This window comes from Pistacia vera, unplaced genomic scaffold (assembly GCF_008641045.1).
Source record: "Pistacia vera cultivar Batoury unplaced genomic scaffold, PisVer_v2 Contig331, whole genome shotgun sequence".
NCBI lineage: Eukaryota > Viridiplantae > Streptophyta > Magnoliopsida > Sapindales > Anacardiaceae > Pistacia > Pistacia vera.
The window spans coordinates 303,346-320,671 of NW_022196148.1; the positions used below are offsets into that span (position 1 = coordinate 303,346).

At 37.2% G+C, this 17,326-nt stretch overlaps 2 non-coding genes and 4 pseudogenes across 2 annotated transcripts; 3 read left to right on the plus strand and 3 right to left on the minus strand.

Annotated features, from left to right (window-relative positions):
* Positions 1-29: 29 nt before the first annotated feature.
* LOC116137660 lies at positions 30-157 on the minus strand. The gene has a single exon (XR_004129215.1). It is a non-coding gene; the product is annotated as a small nucleolar RNA snoR111 (small nucleolar RNA).
* A 1,683-nt stretch (positions 158-1,840) lies between these two features.
* Positions 1,841-3,831, plus strand: LOC116137626 (annotated as a pseudogene).
* Positions 3,832-5,562: 1,731 nt separating this feature from the next.
* Positions 5,563-7,944, plus strand: LOC116137594 (annotated as a pseudogene).
* Positions 7,945-8,059: 115 nt separating this feature from the next.
* LOC116137661 lies at positions 8,060-8,187 on the minus strand. The gene has a single exon (XR_004129216.1). It is a non-coding gene; the product is annotated as a small nucleolar RNA snoR111 (small nucleolar RNA).
* Positions 8,188-9,836: 1,649 nt separating this feature from the next.
* LOC116137628 lies at positions 9,837-11,973 on the plus strand (annotated as a pseudogene).
* Positions 11,974-13,678: 1,705 nt separating this feature from the next.
* Positions 13,679-15,189, minus strand: LOC116137591 (annotated as a pseudogene).
* Between the last annotated feature and the right edge of the window lie 2,137 nt (positions 15,190-17,326).

The window sequence follows — 17,326 nt, forward strand, 5'->3', positions numbered from 1 at the left end:
ATTTTTGTTTTTGAAAAAAAAAAGTTTGAATGTGGACGAGCAACAATCGAATCGTCAATCAAGAAGTGACGACTGAACGATATCTCGGCCGTTGACTTTGTTGTACCTCACCGTTCTTCCAAATGAGAGACCCACAACTGTCCTCCATTTACGATATAGAACTGAGGTTTTGATTTGATCTAAAATTTTTCTTCAGAAAAAGATGAAACCAAATCAAGGAATTTCCATAAAAAAACTTGCCAGTACAAAAAATAAAAAAAAATACTATAAACGAAACTCAAAGAAGCCTATTGCAAAATTAGCCACAACTTCCACCACCGTGCTGTGCTTTAGAATTTGGGTTGAGCAGGGAATTTATAGAGTTTTCCCAGGACAAACCCTAGAGACTTTTAATTTACCGAAGCACCCTTGACAGCTCTGGGCTTTTAATAAGCCCTTAACTTGAAATTGGGCCTCCAACTTTGCCCATTACGTTAATTTAATGAGAAGTGACTTTAGCCATTTTTAATTAATCTAATCCCATTATTAAGTATACCTATTTATATTTTAAATATAATTTTCTTTTAAAATCTAATTTAATACCATAATTATTTTTTATTAAACAGGTTTTTTTCTTACATCAAGACTATTATTTACCGATTTTATAGGCTGACTCTCTATCTGACTAACAAAGAGTGTGATGTGGTCATATGATTACTCCTCATGTCACACTCTACATGGTTAGGAGAATCGATAAGTATAGTATTATCCTTTTCTTTATCTCATTTTCTAATTTTGAGATTTAATATCTTTTAGATTATTTTGTTTGAATTCAATTATAAAGATCCATTGAATATAACGATAGTAATATAAGATGATATATATATATATATATATATTATATTTTTTTTTTTTTTTTTCTTGCTTTCTTTCTTTCTTTCAAGTTTTCTAAACCTAGCGTAGTAGAGATAATATTTAAAATTTTAAAAGAATTTAAAAAGCAGTCAAATAAATAAAATAGTTTTTATAATATAGAAATCATTTATCTGTCACACCACGGCAGGAAAATCTGCATTTATATTTAAGAAGATCCTGGTGGCCCATGCATAAGCTGATGAATATACACATTTTGAAACGTCTTAATCAATGATTGATGAAAATAGTCTACATCAAACGGATGAGAATGACTTTGACCTAAAGATTAGAAATCCATTAAGGTAGTGGATTTATCTAGGTTCCCACTCCCCAAAACCCCATCTTCCATTTCTACTCTCTGAGAGCCCAACTTTTCTCCAATTCCATCTTGTCCTTTCATATTCAGCTCTTGAAACTTCACGTGGCATCACCCAATTCTCGATCTTCAAAGTAAAGCTAAAAGTTTTAAGCTTTGTAATTTGTAATGTACGTCCTTTACTCTCTCTTCTCTTTTTTTCTTCCATCTTTTTGTTCATAAGGTAAAAAAATTTCCTTCAAAACAATTGAAAGATTGTTTGTTTATCTTATTTTTTTGGATAGAAGGTTATTTGTGAGATATAATTGAGGGGTTGTTTGAGAGAATATAAAGTTTTTGTGTTATATGGGAATCTGGAGGAGAAGGAAGAAGGGCGGTTCAAACTCAAACCAAGTTTCAGTTGATAATTCAAATGCAAATGCTAACGGTGGTGGTTGATTTGGACTCTTCAATATTTTTGAAGAGGCCCATGAGCTTAAAGAGGAAGGTAACAAGAGGTTTCAAAGTAAGGATTATGTGGGTGCTCTTGAACAATTGAAATGCTCTTAGGCTTACTCCAAAAACCACCCTGACCGGGCTGTGTTTCATAGCAATAGGGCTGCTTGTTTGATGCAAATGAAACCTATAATTATGAACTGTGTTGCTGAGTGTACTAGGGCACTTCAGGTTCAGCCTAGGTTTGTTCGAGCTCTTCTTAGGAGGGCTAGGGCTTTGGAGGCCGTAGGGAGAATGAAATGGCGATGCAGGATGTTCAGGTGTTGTTAGGGCTGACCCAAATCACCGGGATGCTTTAGAGATTGGTCGACGTTAAGACTGCATTGGGACCCTCGCCAGGAGGCTCAGCAGGACCTCCAAGCCGCCCATCCCTGCTGCCTTGGAGCTTCTGCTGTTCGTGGTGCCCCAATTGCGGGCCTTGGCCTTGTTTACCTGCTCGTCCAGTTGCAAAAAGGCTGCAGCTTCACCGGGTCAGTTGTATCTCCTACTAATAAGCTGGAGAAGCCCCAAATCAATTTGGCTACTGAAAATGGTTCTGAACCAAAGTCCAAATGCCAAAGCTTGTGTTGAAGCCGTCAAATGGTTCTCAAAGCTTCTGGCAATCCAGGTAGATACCATAGAGGCAGTCTCTATCTTCTCTGTGCAATTGCGTACCCGTGGACAGGCGTTGGAGGCCACAATTAGGTGGAGGCCATTGAAGCTTGTTTATGATCATGACATAAGACTTGCCCAAGATGCCTGAATTGCAGTTTCAAAGTGTTAAGAGAGTTTGTGAGCACGCTTTTTCCTTCATCGAACTCCGTTTTGGTCAAGTACAAGGATAATGATGGAGACTTGGTAACTATTACCTGTACGGGAACTCAGCTGGCAGAGGCCTCTGTAGACAGTCTTATGACAAAAGAGCCAGAACTGACATATCTGAATCATTTGGATGTTGAGATTGCATATTGTGGAGGTAAGTCCAAGCAAGAGCCACCTTGCTGGAAGAAGAGAGATAAACCTCTAGAGAGTGAGGGAACTAAGGAGATGAGGTGGGTCTCATTCGTCTCTTGGTGAGTCTGTTCTTGAAGCTGCTGATACTGAGATTGACAAGCAGTGATAGAAGCTCCCAGAGAAATCAGGAGTTTCAGAAGATCCTAGAACAAGGAAGTGGAGATGGATTGTTGTTTTTGAGTTTGCTCAACTGTTCCGCACCCTTGTTGGTATTGACCCTGATGCTCATATGATTTGCATGAGCTTGGCATGAGCTATGCTCAGAGGCTCTGAGGAGACAGTTACCAGTGAAGAAGCTCAAAGCCTATTTGACAAGGCTGCCTTAAAGTTTCAGGAGGTGGCTGCTTTGGCTTTCTTCAATTGGGGAAATGTTCATATGTGTGCGGCAAGAAACGAATCCCCTTAGATGAGTCTGCTGGAAAGGATGTTGTACAGCACAGCTTCAAACGGCTTATGACTGGGTTAAGGAAAAATATCTTTTGGCCAAAGAGAAGTATGAGGAGGCACTTTGTCAACACTGACTTTTATGAGGGTCTCCTGCATTGGGCCAACAGCATTTGAAATGGCCAAACTTCATTGGTCTTTTGCACTTGCTAAGAAAATAGATCTTTCAGGGTGGTGTGCTGCTGAGACACTTCAACTTTTTGATAGTGCAGAGGAGAGATGAAAGCTGCAACTGAAATGTGGGAGAAGCTAGAGAGCAGAGAGCCCTTGAGCTAAAAGATCCAAATGCAAGCAGAAGATGAATTTTCAAAGGGAGGAAGAAACAAGGAAGTGGTCCTGATGGAGAGCCCTCAGGAAGCGGTGGTCAGAACGAGCTTTCAGCTGATGAAGCTGCAGAACAAGCTGCTGTTATGAGATCACAGATACACCTTTTCTGGGGTACATGCTTTTTGAACGATCCCAATTTGAATGCAAATTAGGGATGGGTGTTTGGAGAAAAATCTTGATGCAGCTGTTGATCGCTTCAAACTTGCTGGAGCTTCAGAGCCTGACATTTCCATGGTTCTGAAGAATCATTTCTCCAATGGAGATGCAATAGAGGGAGATGAAAGAAGAAACAGAATGGATGTTCTGGTGGTACTGATGAAGCTGATAACAAAAATGTGGCCAGTCGAGTATCACAGAATTAAGTCCGCATATTTAATGTCCACACGGCTTCAATGGATATTAAATGCATCCACAAATCACAAGCAGGTACTTGGAAAGAAATGCATTTTGCCTCAACTAAGGATGCTTGCCTTAGGAATTGAAAAATTTTCGGTGCCAATATTAAGAAGTGTGTAATCAAAAGTTTTAGATTTAGGGTCTCCCAGTTTATCTTCAGGGTGACAGTCTGCGAAATTGTTTGCAATACTGATGAGTTTCTTATAAACAGTTTTATGTTTTAGGTTCTGATTTTTGGCTTTGCAGCCCCATATTTGTTTAAATGCATTTAAACGGTCATGCTTGATGTTTTAAAGGGTATGGCATATTCATTGTTAGAGATGTTGCTTTCCTTTAACCCGTTTTATATGGCCAAACTCTGGCTATTACTTGAGAGTTGGAATTATCTCCCCTTCTCTTGGGATTTCAACTGACCTGATACGTGGAACGAATTAGAAATAATATAGATAGGTATACGATCTCAGGTTCGATTCTGAATTTGAACATTTACGATTTAAGTGAGAGGTTGTGACGGTGAGTTATTTTGTTGATCTTTTTTGAGAATTAGTTGAGATGTATATAAATTAACCCAAAAGTTTTGATTTAAAAAAAAAAAAAAAAAGTTTCCAACTATGGTTATAAGTATCATAAGATACACGATACATATTTTACAATACAATTTGATACGGATCGCTAACGATACGTATCAGATAGTATATCTTAAGCCTTTCAATATGTTGATATGTATTCTAAGATACAATATGTATCTATTAGTATCTTTAAAAATATCGATACGACTTTATTAATTTGAGTCGAAAGTTTTTTAGGTCGGATCCGAGTCATTCATCCTGGTTCACTAAAACATGTCCAAATTTACCCATTTTATATAGAGAAAGTGAAAAAGAAGATGTGTTACCTATTTTGCGTGATAATAATAACACAAGTGGAGATATAGATATTGACATTAATCTTGGAAATGATATGAATGGTTGAATAGAAAAAATATAGATTCTTAATTTTGTGATTAATTTTGATTATGTGATATTATAATTTAAAACCAATAATATCACAAAATTCGTTAATTAATCATAAGGATGATTTTAATTTTTAGAAAAAATTTATTATTTTATTAATTTAAAAAAAAAATCGTATCCTATAATAATACAAGATACATAATACAAAAAGAATAATACTACACATATATCATTTTTATACAACATGATGTGGTAAGATATAATTGGGTAAAAGTTTAATTTTAACTTTAAATTAGCCAATCATATCTTACCACATAATGTTGTATAGAAAATGTTGTATGAAAATGATGTATTTGTAGTATTACTCATACAAAAAATCATATTTCCAATACGGAATCTGACAACCACGTTTCCAACTGCCTTAAAAGGGTTCATTTGACTTTGAATAAGGATGCAAAGAAAAGTATAGCATTATAAAAAGATAAGTCCGGTCTAAAGGGACGTGAGCGTCAATCGCGAGTGAATAAATTGTGTGAGGCTTAATGGCCACTAGTTCAGCACCACGTGTTATTAGGTAACTTTTCCGAAATCAAGCAAGACAATTGGGGTTAACTTTCCACGTGTTGTCGAATTATTGGCCTCCGCTTCTCACTTTCTGCTTACCTTCAGCCTTCAGATCCTGATATCAGCATTTGCGTCTCTATGATTCCATCTATATCTCTAATCAAACTTTAAACCAAAAAAAAAAAAAAAACTTTTTTTTATTTACTTTTCGAACCCCGAGATCCCCTCGAGCATTCATATTCTCTTTTGAACCAGAATTTGAAGATTCATAACAAAGAGATTCTTCAAGAGATTTTCTGTGGCATAACTCCAAACTCTTGTAATTCAAAATTCTCAATTTCGAATTTTTAAAAGTTTTGGCGCGAAAGATATGAAACTCGATGGATTTGGAGAGGAGAGTTGCGCAGTAATGGAGTCAGCTCCGACGGAGAATCCGGCGGCTCCGGTGGACGGGATAAAAGCGGATGATAAAGACAGCGAGGAGGTGTTAGTGCCGCCGTTAAACTTTGCGATGGTTGATAACGGTATTTTCAGGTCTGGCTTTCCTGATTCTGCCAATTTCGGCTTCTTAAAGTCCCTAGGGCTCCGTTCAATTATGTGAGTAAAATTTAAAATTAAAAAGAATAATTGCTTATTGTGTATATGTATTTTTTGAAGAGTGTAATATTAATATTTTTGAAAATTTTGTTAGATATTTGTGCCCAGAACCCTATCCAGATTCGAATGTTGAGTTTTTGAAGGCGAATGGAATTAGGCTTTTTCAGTTTGGGATTGATGGATGCAAGGTAGGGAGTAGATTTTGGCTTATTTTGTTCATTTTGTATAATTAGTTTAATTGAGTTGATTGGCGGTATCGAATTGTTAGTTGATCCCCATATTATCTTATGAATTATGCATGCATATATAACTGGTTTTTGTTAATGAGGTGATCATGTTTCAAAGTCGCCATATGGATCTCTTTAGTCTGAGAGAATACATGTGTTTGAAGTTGCTATTAACCAAAATGTGTTCTGTTTTGACTTTTGAGTCCACCTAGCTACTGAGATTTGTGAATTAATTTTGGTAGTTTGATTTTAGGGAGATATTGATATGCCCTTTTCTGAGATTGGTTGTTTGGTAGTCATGACTGAGCATCAAATCTGCTGCACAATACAACACTGAATTCATTTTGCGGTAATGTCTGGCCTAGCATGTGGATACTTATTGTCACAAGAAATATCTCTTAATTCTGGTCCTCTATGAGAGTTTCTTTACAAACCGTAGAATCTTGTCTTCATTTCCTTGTATATTCATTTTAAAATGACCAGCTGCCTGTGTCTGTGACTTACTCACAGAAGTTGTCCCTCCTTACCCCTTTTGCTTCCATAATTGATGGCCATTTGCAAAATCCTTAACTTTTATTAATACTGTCACTAAGAAGTGAAGAAGTCTAAGCCAATGCTGTGATTAGTATGTAGTCTTTTGATCTGTGTACTACAGGTTGATCAATGAATGTTTGACAAGTATTTTCTCTTTTGAATTGTTTGTCAGCTTCTGGAATAGATCTCCATGGTTACACGTTTATAAAATGAATTTGTACCAACTTTTGGAGGGGCAGAGCTATGCTGTGAAAACATATGAAGAGATTGAATATGCTCGTTAGTTTTTGCAGTATCATGATAAATGACCTCTTCTTCTATTTAGTGACTTGTTGGCATATTGGTGGTGATTATGAGTAATACTAACCTTATAAAGAAGCATACAAAGTCATACAAAGAGTCAAATCCAACCCTTGAAAGAAGGGAAAAAGAGAGAGAGAAAGAGGCAATCATGAATTTCAAGGGTTGGATTTGACTCTTTGTATGATTCTTTGTATACCTCTTTGTAAGGTTAGTATTAGTGGTGTTTATTAGAAGCTCCCAATATTATTGCCACCGGGTTGTTTCTTTCTGCCAGTAGTAATGGATTCTGGTGGAAATAAGTAGTTGGTTGATTATTAAATACATTAGGCATCCAAAATGCCATTTTCTTCAGCACATTGTAAGTTTATAACCAATGTGAACAGGAGCCTTTTGTAAACATTCCGGAGGAAACAATTCGTGAAGCATTGACAGTACTCCTAGGTACCATTAACACTTGAACTTCAAGATTACTCATGATTATATTTCTCTTCTTTTCCAATCTGCTTATGTATGTTATTGGCACCAGATACAAGGAATCACCCTATCCTAATTCATTGCAAACGAGGGAAGGTACTTCAGTTATGCCATGTTCTTTTCACATTATAACTAAACTCAGTAGTTTGAATATTTCCACCAATTAGTGTGTGAATGTGTTATGCAGCATCGCACTGGGTGTCTTGTGGGGTGCTTAAGAAAACTGCAAAAATGGTGCTTGACTTCCATTTTGATGAGTACCAGAGGTTGCTGCTGCTAAAGCTAGGCTATCAGACCAGAGGTTCTGGAGTTGTTCGATGTTTCCAGCTTGAAGAACATGCCAATGTCATTTTCTTGTTTGAAGAGATAACAAAGATTCAGATACGTGGAGGTTTTTTTCTCCACAACACAGAATCGAAGAGAGGGGTTTAGAATCGTTCTTTAGCATAATACAACTGGTTGTTTATTTTTCTCTCCATTTAACAAGTTTAAGCTTTGCAGAGAATCTCATTTTGTTGTTTTGAAAAAAAAAAAAAGTTTGAATGTGGACGAGAACAAGAATCGTCAATCAAAGAGAGTGACGACTGAAACGATATCTCGGCGTTGACTTTGTTGTACCTCACCGTTCTTCCCAAATGAAGAGAACACAAACTGTCCTCCATTTACGATATAGAACTGAGGTTTTGATTTGATCTAAAATTTTCTTCAGAAAAAGATGAAACCAATCAAGGAATTTCATAAAAAAATGCCAATACAAAAAAAAAAAAAAAAAAAAAAATACTATAAACGAAAATCAAAGAAGCCTATGCAAAATGACACAATTCCACCACCGTGCTGTGCTTAGAATTTGGTTGAGCAGGGGAATTTATAGAGTTTACCAGGACAAACCCTAGAGACTTTTTAATTTACGAAGCACCCTGACAGCTCTGGGCTTTTAAAAGCCCTTAACTTGAATTGGGCTCCAAATTGCCATTACGTTAATTTAATGAGAAGTGACTTTTAGCCATTTTTAAATTAATCAATAATCCCTTATTAAGTATACCTTATTTATATTAAATAATAATCTTTTTAAATCTAATTTAATACCATAATTATTTTTTACATTAAACAGGTTTTTTTCTTACATAAAGACTATATTTACCGATTTATAGCTGACTCTCTATCTCGACTAACAAAGAGTGTGATGTGGTCAGTATGAGTATCTCATGTCACACTTACGATGGTTAGGAGAATCGATAGTATAGTATATCCTTTTCTTTAATCTCATTTTTCAATTTTGAGTTTTAAATCTTTTAGATATTTGTTGAATTCAATTTATAAAGATCCATTGAATATAACGATGTAATTAAGATGATATATATATATATATATATATATATATTTTTTTTTTTTTCTCTGTCTTTCTTTCTTCTTTTCAAGTTTTCTAAACTCTAGCGTAGTAGAGATATGTTAAAATTTTAAAAGAATTTAAAAAAGCAGTCAAATAAATAAAAATAGTTTTTATAATATAGAAATCATTTATTGTCACACGCACGGCAGGAAAATCTGCATTATATTAAGAAGATCCTGGTGGCCCTGCATAAGCTGATGAATATCACATTTTGAAACGTCTTAATCAATGATTGATGAAAATAGTCTACAAATCAAACGGAGAGAAGACTTTGACCTAAAGATTTAGAAAATCCATTAAGGTAGTGGATTTATCTAGGGTTTCCAACTCCCCAAACCCCATCTTCCATTTCTACTCTCTGAGAGCCCAACTTTCTCCAAATTCCATCTTGTCCTTCATATTCAGCTCTTGAAACTTCACTGGGCATCACCCAATTCTCGATCTTCAAAGTAAAGCTAAAAGTTTTAAGCTTTGTAATTTGTAAGTACGTCCTTACTCTCTCTATCTCTTTTTTTCTTCCATCTTTTGTTCATAAAGGTAAAAAAATTTCTTCAAAACAATTGAAAGATTGTTTGTTTAATCTTATTTTTATGGATAGAGGTTATATTGTGAGATATAATTGAGGGGTTGTTTGAGAGAATATAAAGTTATTGTGTTATATGGGGAATCTGGAGGGAGAAGGAAGAAGGGCGGTTCAAACTCAAACCAAGTTTCAGTTGATAATTCAAATGCAAATGCTAACGGTGGTGTTGAGGACTCTTCAATATTTTTGAAGAGGGCCCATGAGCTTAAAGAGGAAGGTAACAGAGGTTTCAAAGTAAGGATTATGTGGGTGCTCTTGAACAATATGATAATGCTCTTTAGGCTTACTCCAAAAAACCACCTGACCGGGCTGTGTTTCATAGCAATAGGGCTGCTTGTTTGAGCAAATGAAACCTATAGATTATGAGACTGTGATTGCTGAGTGTAATATGGCACTTCAGGTTCAGCCTAGGTTTGTTCGAGCTCTCTTAGGAGGGCTAGGGCTTTGGAGGCCGTAGGGAGTATGAATGGCGATGCAGGATGTTCAGGTGTTGTTAGGGGCTGACCCAAATCAACGGGATGCTTTAGAGATTGGTCGACGATTAAGGACTGCATTGGGACCTCGCAGGAGGCTCAGCAGGACCTCCAGAGCCGCCCATCCCCTGGCTCTTGGAGCTTCTGCTGTTCGTGGGTGCACCAATGCTGGCTTGGGCCTGTTTACCTGCTCGTCCAGTTGCAAAGAAGGCTGCAGCTTCACCGGGTCAGTTGTATCCTACTAATAAGTGGAGAAGCCCCAAATCAATTTGGCTACTGAAAATGGTTCTGAGACCAAAGTCCAAATGCCAAAGCTTGTGTTGAAGCCGTCAAATGGTTCTTCAAAAGCTTCTGGCAATCCAGGTAGGGATAGCCATAGAGAGCAGTCTCTATCTTCATCTGTGCAATTGCGTACCGTGGACAGGCGTTGGAGGCCACAATTAGGTGGAGGCCATTGAAGCTTGTTTATGATCATGACATAAGACTTGCCCAGATGCCAGTGAATTGCAGTTTCAAAGTGTTAAGAGAGATTGTGAGCAAGCGTTTTCCTTCATCGAACCTCGTTTTGGTCAAGTACAAGGATAATGATGGAGACTTGGTAACTATTACCTGTACAGGGGAACTCAGGCTGGCAGAGGCCTCTGTAGACAGTCTTATGACAAAAGAGCAGAAACTGACATATCTGAATCATTTGGATGTTGAGATTGCATATTGTGGAGGGTAAGCCAGAGCAAGAGCCACCTTTGCTGGAAGAAGAGGAGGAAAACCTCTAGAGAGTGAGGGAACTAAGGGAGATGAAGGTGGGTCTCATTCGTCTCTTGGTGAGTCTGTTCTTGAAGCTGCTGATACTGAGATTGACAAGGCAGTGATGATAAGCTCCCAAGGAGAAATCAGGAGTTTCAGAAGATCCTGAGAACAAGGAATGGGAGATGGATGATTGGTTGTTTGAGTTGCTCAACTGTTCCGCACCCATGTTGGTATTGACCTGATGCTCATATTGATTTGCATGAGCTTGGCATGGAGCTATGCTCAGAGGCTTTGAGGAGACAGTTACCAGTGAAGAAGCTCAAAGCCTATTTGACAAGGCTGCCTTAAAGTTTCAGGAGGTGGCTGCTTGGGTTTCTTCAATTGGGGAAATGTTCATATGTGTGCGGCAAGGAAACGAATCCCCTTAGATGAGTCTGCTGGAAAGGATGTTGTGACAGCACAGCTTCAAACGGCTTATGACTGGGTTAAGGAAAAATATTCTTGGCCAAAGAGAAGTATGAGGAGGCACTCTGATCAACTGACTTTTATGAGGGTCTCCTGGCATTGGGCCAACAGCAATTTGAAATGGCCAAACTTCATTGGTCTTTTGCACTTGCTAAGAAAATAGATCTTTCAGGGTGGGATGCTGCTGAGACATTCAATTTTGATAGTGCAGAGGAGAAGATGAAAGCTGCAACTGAAATGTGGGAGAAGCTAGAGGAGCAGAGACCCTTGAGCTAAAAGATCCAATGCAAGCAAGAAGGATGAATTTTCAAAGAGGAGGAAGAAACAAGGAAGTGGTCCTGATGGAGAGCCCTCAGGAAGCGGTGGTCAGAACGAGCTTTCAGCTGATGAAGCTGCAGAACAAGCTGCTGTTATGAGATCACAGATACACCTTTTCTGGGGTAACATGCTTTTTGAACGACCCAAGTGAATGCAAATAGGGATGGTGGTTGGAAGAAAATCTTGATGCAGCTGTTGATCGCTTCAAACTTGCTGGGCTTCAGAGACTGACATTCCATGGTTCTGAAGAATCATTTCTCCAATGGAGATGCAATAGAGGGAGATGAAAAGAAGAAACAGATGGATGTTGGGTGTACTGATGAAGCTGATAACAAAAATGTGGCCAGTCGAGTATCACAGAATAATGTCCGCATATTTAATGTCCACAGCGGCTTCAATGGATATAAATGCATCCACAAATCACAAGCAGGTCTGGAAAAGAAATTGCATTTGCCTCAACTAAGGATGGCTTGCCTTTAGGAATTGAAAAATTTTCGGTGCCAATATTAAGAAGGTGTAATCAAAGATTTAGTTTAGGGTCTCCCAGTTATCTTCAGGGTGACAGTCTGCGAAAATGTTTGCAATACTGATGAGGTTCTTATAAACAGTTTTATGTACTTTAGGTTCTGATTTTTGGCTTTGCAGCCCCATATTTGTTTTAATGCGATTTAACTGTCATGCTTGATGTTTTAAAGGGTATGGCATATTCATTGTAAGAGCAGATGTTGCATTTCCTTTAACCCGTTTTATATTTGCCAAACTTTGGCTATTACTTGAGAGTTGGATTATTCCCCTTCTTGGGATGCAGCAGGTTAATTCTCAATAGGGATTGTATATTATGAGGCCATTGTAGAAGACTGAGCTGAAGCAGAAAGAAACGGCTGTTTTTGTTAGTTTAAATATTTTTGCTTTTAAGTGTGGTGGAGTTGATGTGACGGTGTGAATTTCTGCAAAATTTTGACTACAATGGGGGCAATGCTTACCCTTGAGAAAAAGTTTGATAAATGATTTGACTGCCTTCTCATTGGTCTTGACATGGGCCACATGGCTCATATCATCCTCCTAGTACACCAGAATATTCATTGCGTCAGTCCCCAAGTCCACTAGTTGCAGACCAATTAGAGGAAACGTTCACCCAGATAACATAACAAAGTGACCATGTGGCTCCGATCCGATGGTACACGTGGATTGAAACATGTGAATTCTATGTGGAGTAATAGTAACTCTATGTCTCACTGTTCTAACTGTTGATGACCAATCTTGTATTGGCTAATATCTTCCATCTTTCCACCATCTGTACTCAACTCAATTAAGGGTGTGTTTCACAAGTGGTGACTAATTGTAACTGAGGTTGATGGTTCAGCACATCATTCAAAGGCATTCTGTGCTGTCCAGTTAATATAAACATTTAAAAATACAATAATATAAGCATTATGTCCATTCAGCTCCATTTTTCATTTTTTTAATACCATCAGAATAGAGGTTACCAGAATATTGTGGTCCTCCTTTTGTGGGAGAGGAAACTGTAACAGGAGCATTAGTGGATCATAATTGAGGATATTTTTTTTTTCTCTCTTTATTCTTTCTTTAAATGGCCAATTGTGTGCCTCTCTAATGAGATTAGTAACATCACTTTTGATGAATTATGATAGCCTGGTAGAGTGGATCTTACGCACAATTTTAATGAGTGAGGTTCTATAGATTTTCCACTGGAAATAAATCTACTGAGATTAATTTTGTGGATTACAATTAGAGGTTATGAAGTCATGTTTATGGATTATAATTTTGAGAAATTGCTTCAAAAAATGAAACCCAGTTCAAAAAATGAGGGGTCCAAAGAGAAGCCCCACAAGCACAGCAGAAAGAATAAAAGAGATTACAGCATAATAAGGCCAAAGAGATAGAATAATATTAAGATAGTTTGAATAAAGGCGATTCATGTTGGTCACTTTCTACATTAAGTAATTTATCAGCACCACAACAACTAGACTTGACTCTACAGAAGAGCCCTATTAGTCCACCTTTGCGCTTATTTCAAACTATATGTTCCAAGCTAAGCCAACACACTCTAAGCATACAAAAGCAAAACTTAAAATAATTAATTAAACAACTAATCCCCAACAATGAACTCAAAAAACTAGATCCATCAGAGTAGACTATACTTTTATTGACAGAACACTTTGAGTCATTTGGAGGGACTTAAACAGTTGCAATAGGGCCCAACTTGACAGTGGACTCCATAGCCTTCATGGCTTCGAATCTGGGCTCCTTGGCCTGGAACTTGAGTCCGCATAGAGTTTCATGTAGTCCTCGAACAAAAATTCGGATAGAGTTGGATGTCTCAGCTTCTTTCTCAACCAATGCCGGTGTGGGTAGATCACAGCATCACTTCCTGGGTTGTAAAATGAAGCTATAGACATTCTGTTGCCATCAGGGTGAGCTAACACCGGTGCATGACACTCTTGTACTTGCCATTGTAATGACCTGTGTTAAAAAGATCAGGACTTATTTATAAAACTCAACTGAAAAAGAAAGAATTTTGAGCGGTGGCCAGGGGTGATGCTAATCATTAAGGAATCTAGGCTTCAAACATATCAAAAATCTAGATGTGTACAATATGGGATAATATTTTAATACCAAATCTTAAAATATACAGATATTTTACTTCTTGAAGTGAGTGAGTAAGTACCTCAAGCTGGTCACCAAGGTTGATGACAAGGGAGTGTTCATGGGTGGGACATCGACCCATTGGCCATCTTTGAGGAGCTGGAGGCCACTCACTTTGTCATCCTGGAAGAGGAGGATGAGGCCACCAGCATCAGTATGGGCCCTGAGTCCCTTGATCAGATCTGGTTTGGGACATGGCGGGTAGTTGCTGACTTGGTGCCGAAGGTTGGTGATCCTTTGCACCCATAAAAGGCCTTTTTAAAGTATCCCTTCTCCAGCCCAGATTCTCACACAGCAAATCCAAAAGTTGCTCAGCTGTTTCTCCACTTCAAGAGCAAACCTCTTCATTGCCTTCCTGTAAAAAAATATACTGAGTTAAGTTAAGACACATGATGAGGCTATTTTGCTTAAGAATATTGTGAGTAAGAGTGACCTGTAATCTTCTTCAAGGTCAGGGATTTCAGAAATGTTTGATTCAGGAAGGTGGCGCAGGAAGAGAAAGGATTTCCCAGTCTAAGTCACTGACTTCAGACTGAACAGCTTCCAGGCCCTTACTGGCCACCATTTCCTTGAATCTTTGCTCCATACACTTTCTGTAGTGCTCCTTTGTCAACCTCTCTACAGTGTCCATCAGCTCGGGAGTTATCCCATGGTTCACCAACTTTAAAACAAGAATCACAAACACACAAAAAACTTCATCAGTAAGAAATATCATCACATATTCAACACTCATGTAAACGTGAAATAATGCATAAAAAAAGGGTCAAAATAGTACCTCAAAGAAGCCCCAGTTCTCGCAGGCATCTTTGATCATCTCCATGGTTGAGCTTCTCTCATCACCATTGAGCTTTGACAAGTCAATAACTGGGAAACCCTCCATTGTTTTCTCTCTCTTTTTTTTCTTTCTCTTACTCAGACAATCTCTCTTCTTAACAAGTCAGCTAATACTGTGAAGCTCTGGGGTGTAAAATGAGGTTATGGGGGCTCGCAATTTATAGGCGTGTCAAGGAGAGTGGCACAATAAATAAAAGATGGGCAAGTTTAATTTTTGGAGAAGTGAAAGCAAAATGTAGAGTTAAAAAAACAGGACTCGTGGAGCATGTATGTTGATCACATCTTAATGGACCCCTACCCCATCTCTGTCTCAAAACTCAGTGATCTATCAATATCCATCAAAAAAAATTTATCTTTCTTTTCATGGTGGGCGTAGGGCCCTTTCCTGGTGGCTCTTCACCTCTATTAGGCTTTCCTGAAACCTCACAACTAACCAAAATCCTGTCTCTTTTCTGTTTCCATAATATAAAAAAATCATAAAGTTCGAGTATAGAAATTGCAGTCCCCTAAAACTATACAATATTTTAAAAAATGAAGAAATAATTCTAATAATTCCAACCTATCCTTTGTAAGTTACAGTAGTTGTCATTTTATCTCGTGCAAATGCGGCATCTCTTTAAATATCCTTTTCCTGTTATTGGTTTTTTTTGTTTTTTCTTTTCTTTTTTTGGTTTATGAACATGACGTTTATGTCGACGGTCGACCATTAAAATTAAGAAAGGAGAAAAGGCAAAATCTAAGAAGGTGGCTGTCATTTGGATTAAGCAAGTATATTTTACTGTTAGTGGGTTTTTATAATACTAATTTTAGATACTGCCATAGCATAAATTTACAAATGCTTTTGAGAAAGAGGAGTAGAGTATCTAATACCTATAAAGAAAGTGACCAAATCTTATAATTATATTTATTTGCACATATGTGAACGTGGAGATTGGGCAGCCGACTCAATTTTTGGTAGCCAAAAATGAGGGGAGGCCGGAGGTTCCTTGCTTTCTCTTGATTGGCTAACCTTAATATATATATTAGTTAGGTTGAAAATCTTCTGAAAAGTGTTTTCCTTGTTGATGTGACATTAATTCTAATGAAATCTTTATCATAAGAGTTAATATGATGATTAATTGCCTGTACATGCAATTGCCAAAAGAAATCCCGGTTACCAACCATGAAATAACACCTTGAAATGACATTGTTGTTACCAGAGATACTGACACCATTCAGAATAATAATATACAGTTTAGTTTGTATTTTCATTAACTGCCCCCAAGCGCCCCCGCACAAACATCCCCACCTTTTAAGAACCCCGCATTGCAATAAGTTTTCATCCATCTTGACTAAATTTTAAGACCTTAAAATGGGATAAACTTTTTAATTGTTATTACCGTCGGATAACTTGATGATAAAAGAGTAAATGAGTCTAACATAAATTCTTGAATTCAAGTCTCATGACATTAATAGAGGTGGTTACTAATGAGATTTATTTGGTTATTAACTTTAAAAGCTCAAGAGATTAGTTGAGATGTATGCAAACTGATCTGAACACCTCTGATTAACAAAAAAAAAAAAAAAAAAACTTTAGTAACCACCTTTATTAGCAGTCAAAGAGAATCAAATTCAAGACTTTTTGAATAATATACTCAAGATTCTTTGTCGTCTCATCCAGGGTAGTTCCATTTGCTGATTGTTGCTAAAACAAGTAAACAATTGATTGATTATGTATTTAATATATAAATAGAGATTAAAAAATCAAAAAAGAAAAGACTTTTAGCCTATCCATCTGTTATATAATCAGTACTGTATAAAAGAAACCATGATGAAAGCTATGAAAAGATGACATTTTATTTAAATATGCTTCATCAAGTATAGCTATTATACTTTACGTGCCATTCTTTCTCTTTTAGTCTTGTTTCTCCTTTTTTCTTAATCATGGCAAGAAGATTATAATATCATATTCGGAAAAAAAAAAAAAAAACAAAAAAACAAAAGCAAAGCATGCCAGGAGAGATTGTGGAGGAGATGGGAAAGACAATCAAAAAGAAGAAAGTTATGCGTAAATTACTGAAAGATTGTAAGAAGAAAATATTACTTTTCAATCAATGTGGGACACTTCACTATCATGCCAAAGAGGGCATCACCCTCGAGGTGTTAGCTTTTCTTTGATTGATCATACTCGTGAAACTCAGAATTTTGTACCAGTTAATAATAGAATTTAAAAACCATTTTAGGTGAATAAAATATCATTGAATTCAACACAAAATTAGAGAAGGGTTTAGTAAGAGTGTTATCAACTGATTTGCTATTTTCTGCAAAAGCTATAGATTTGGCCATTTGGGTT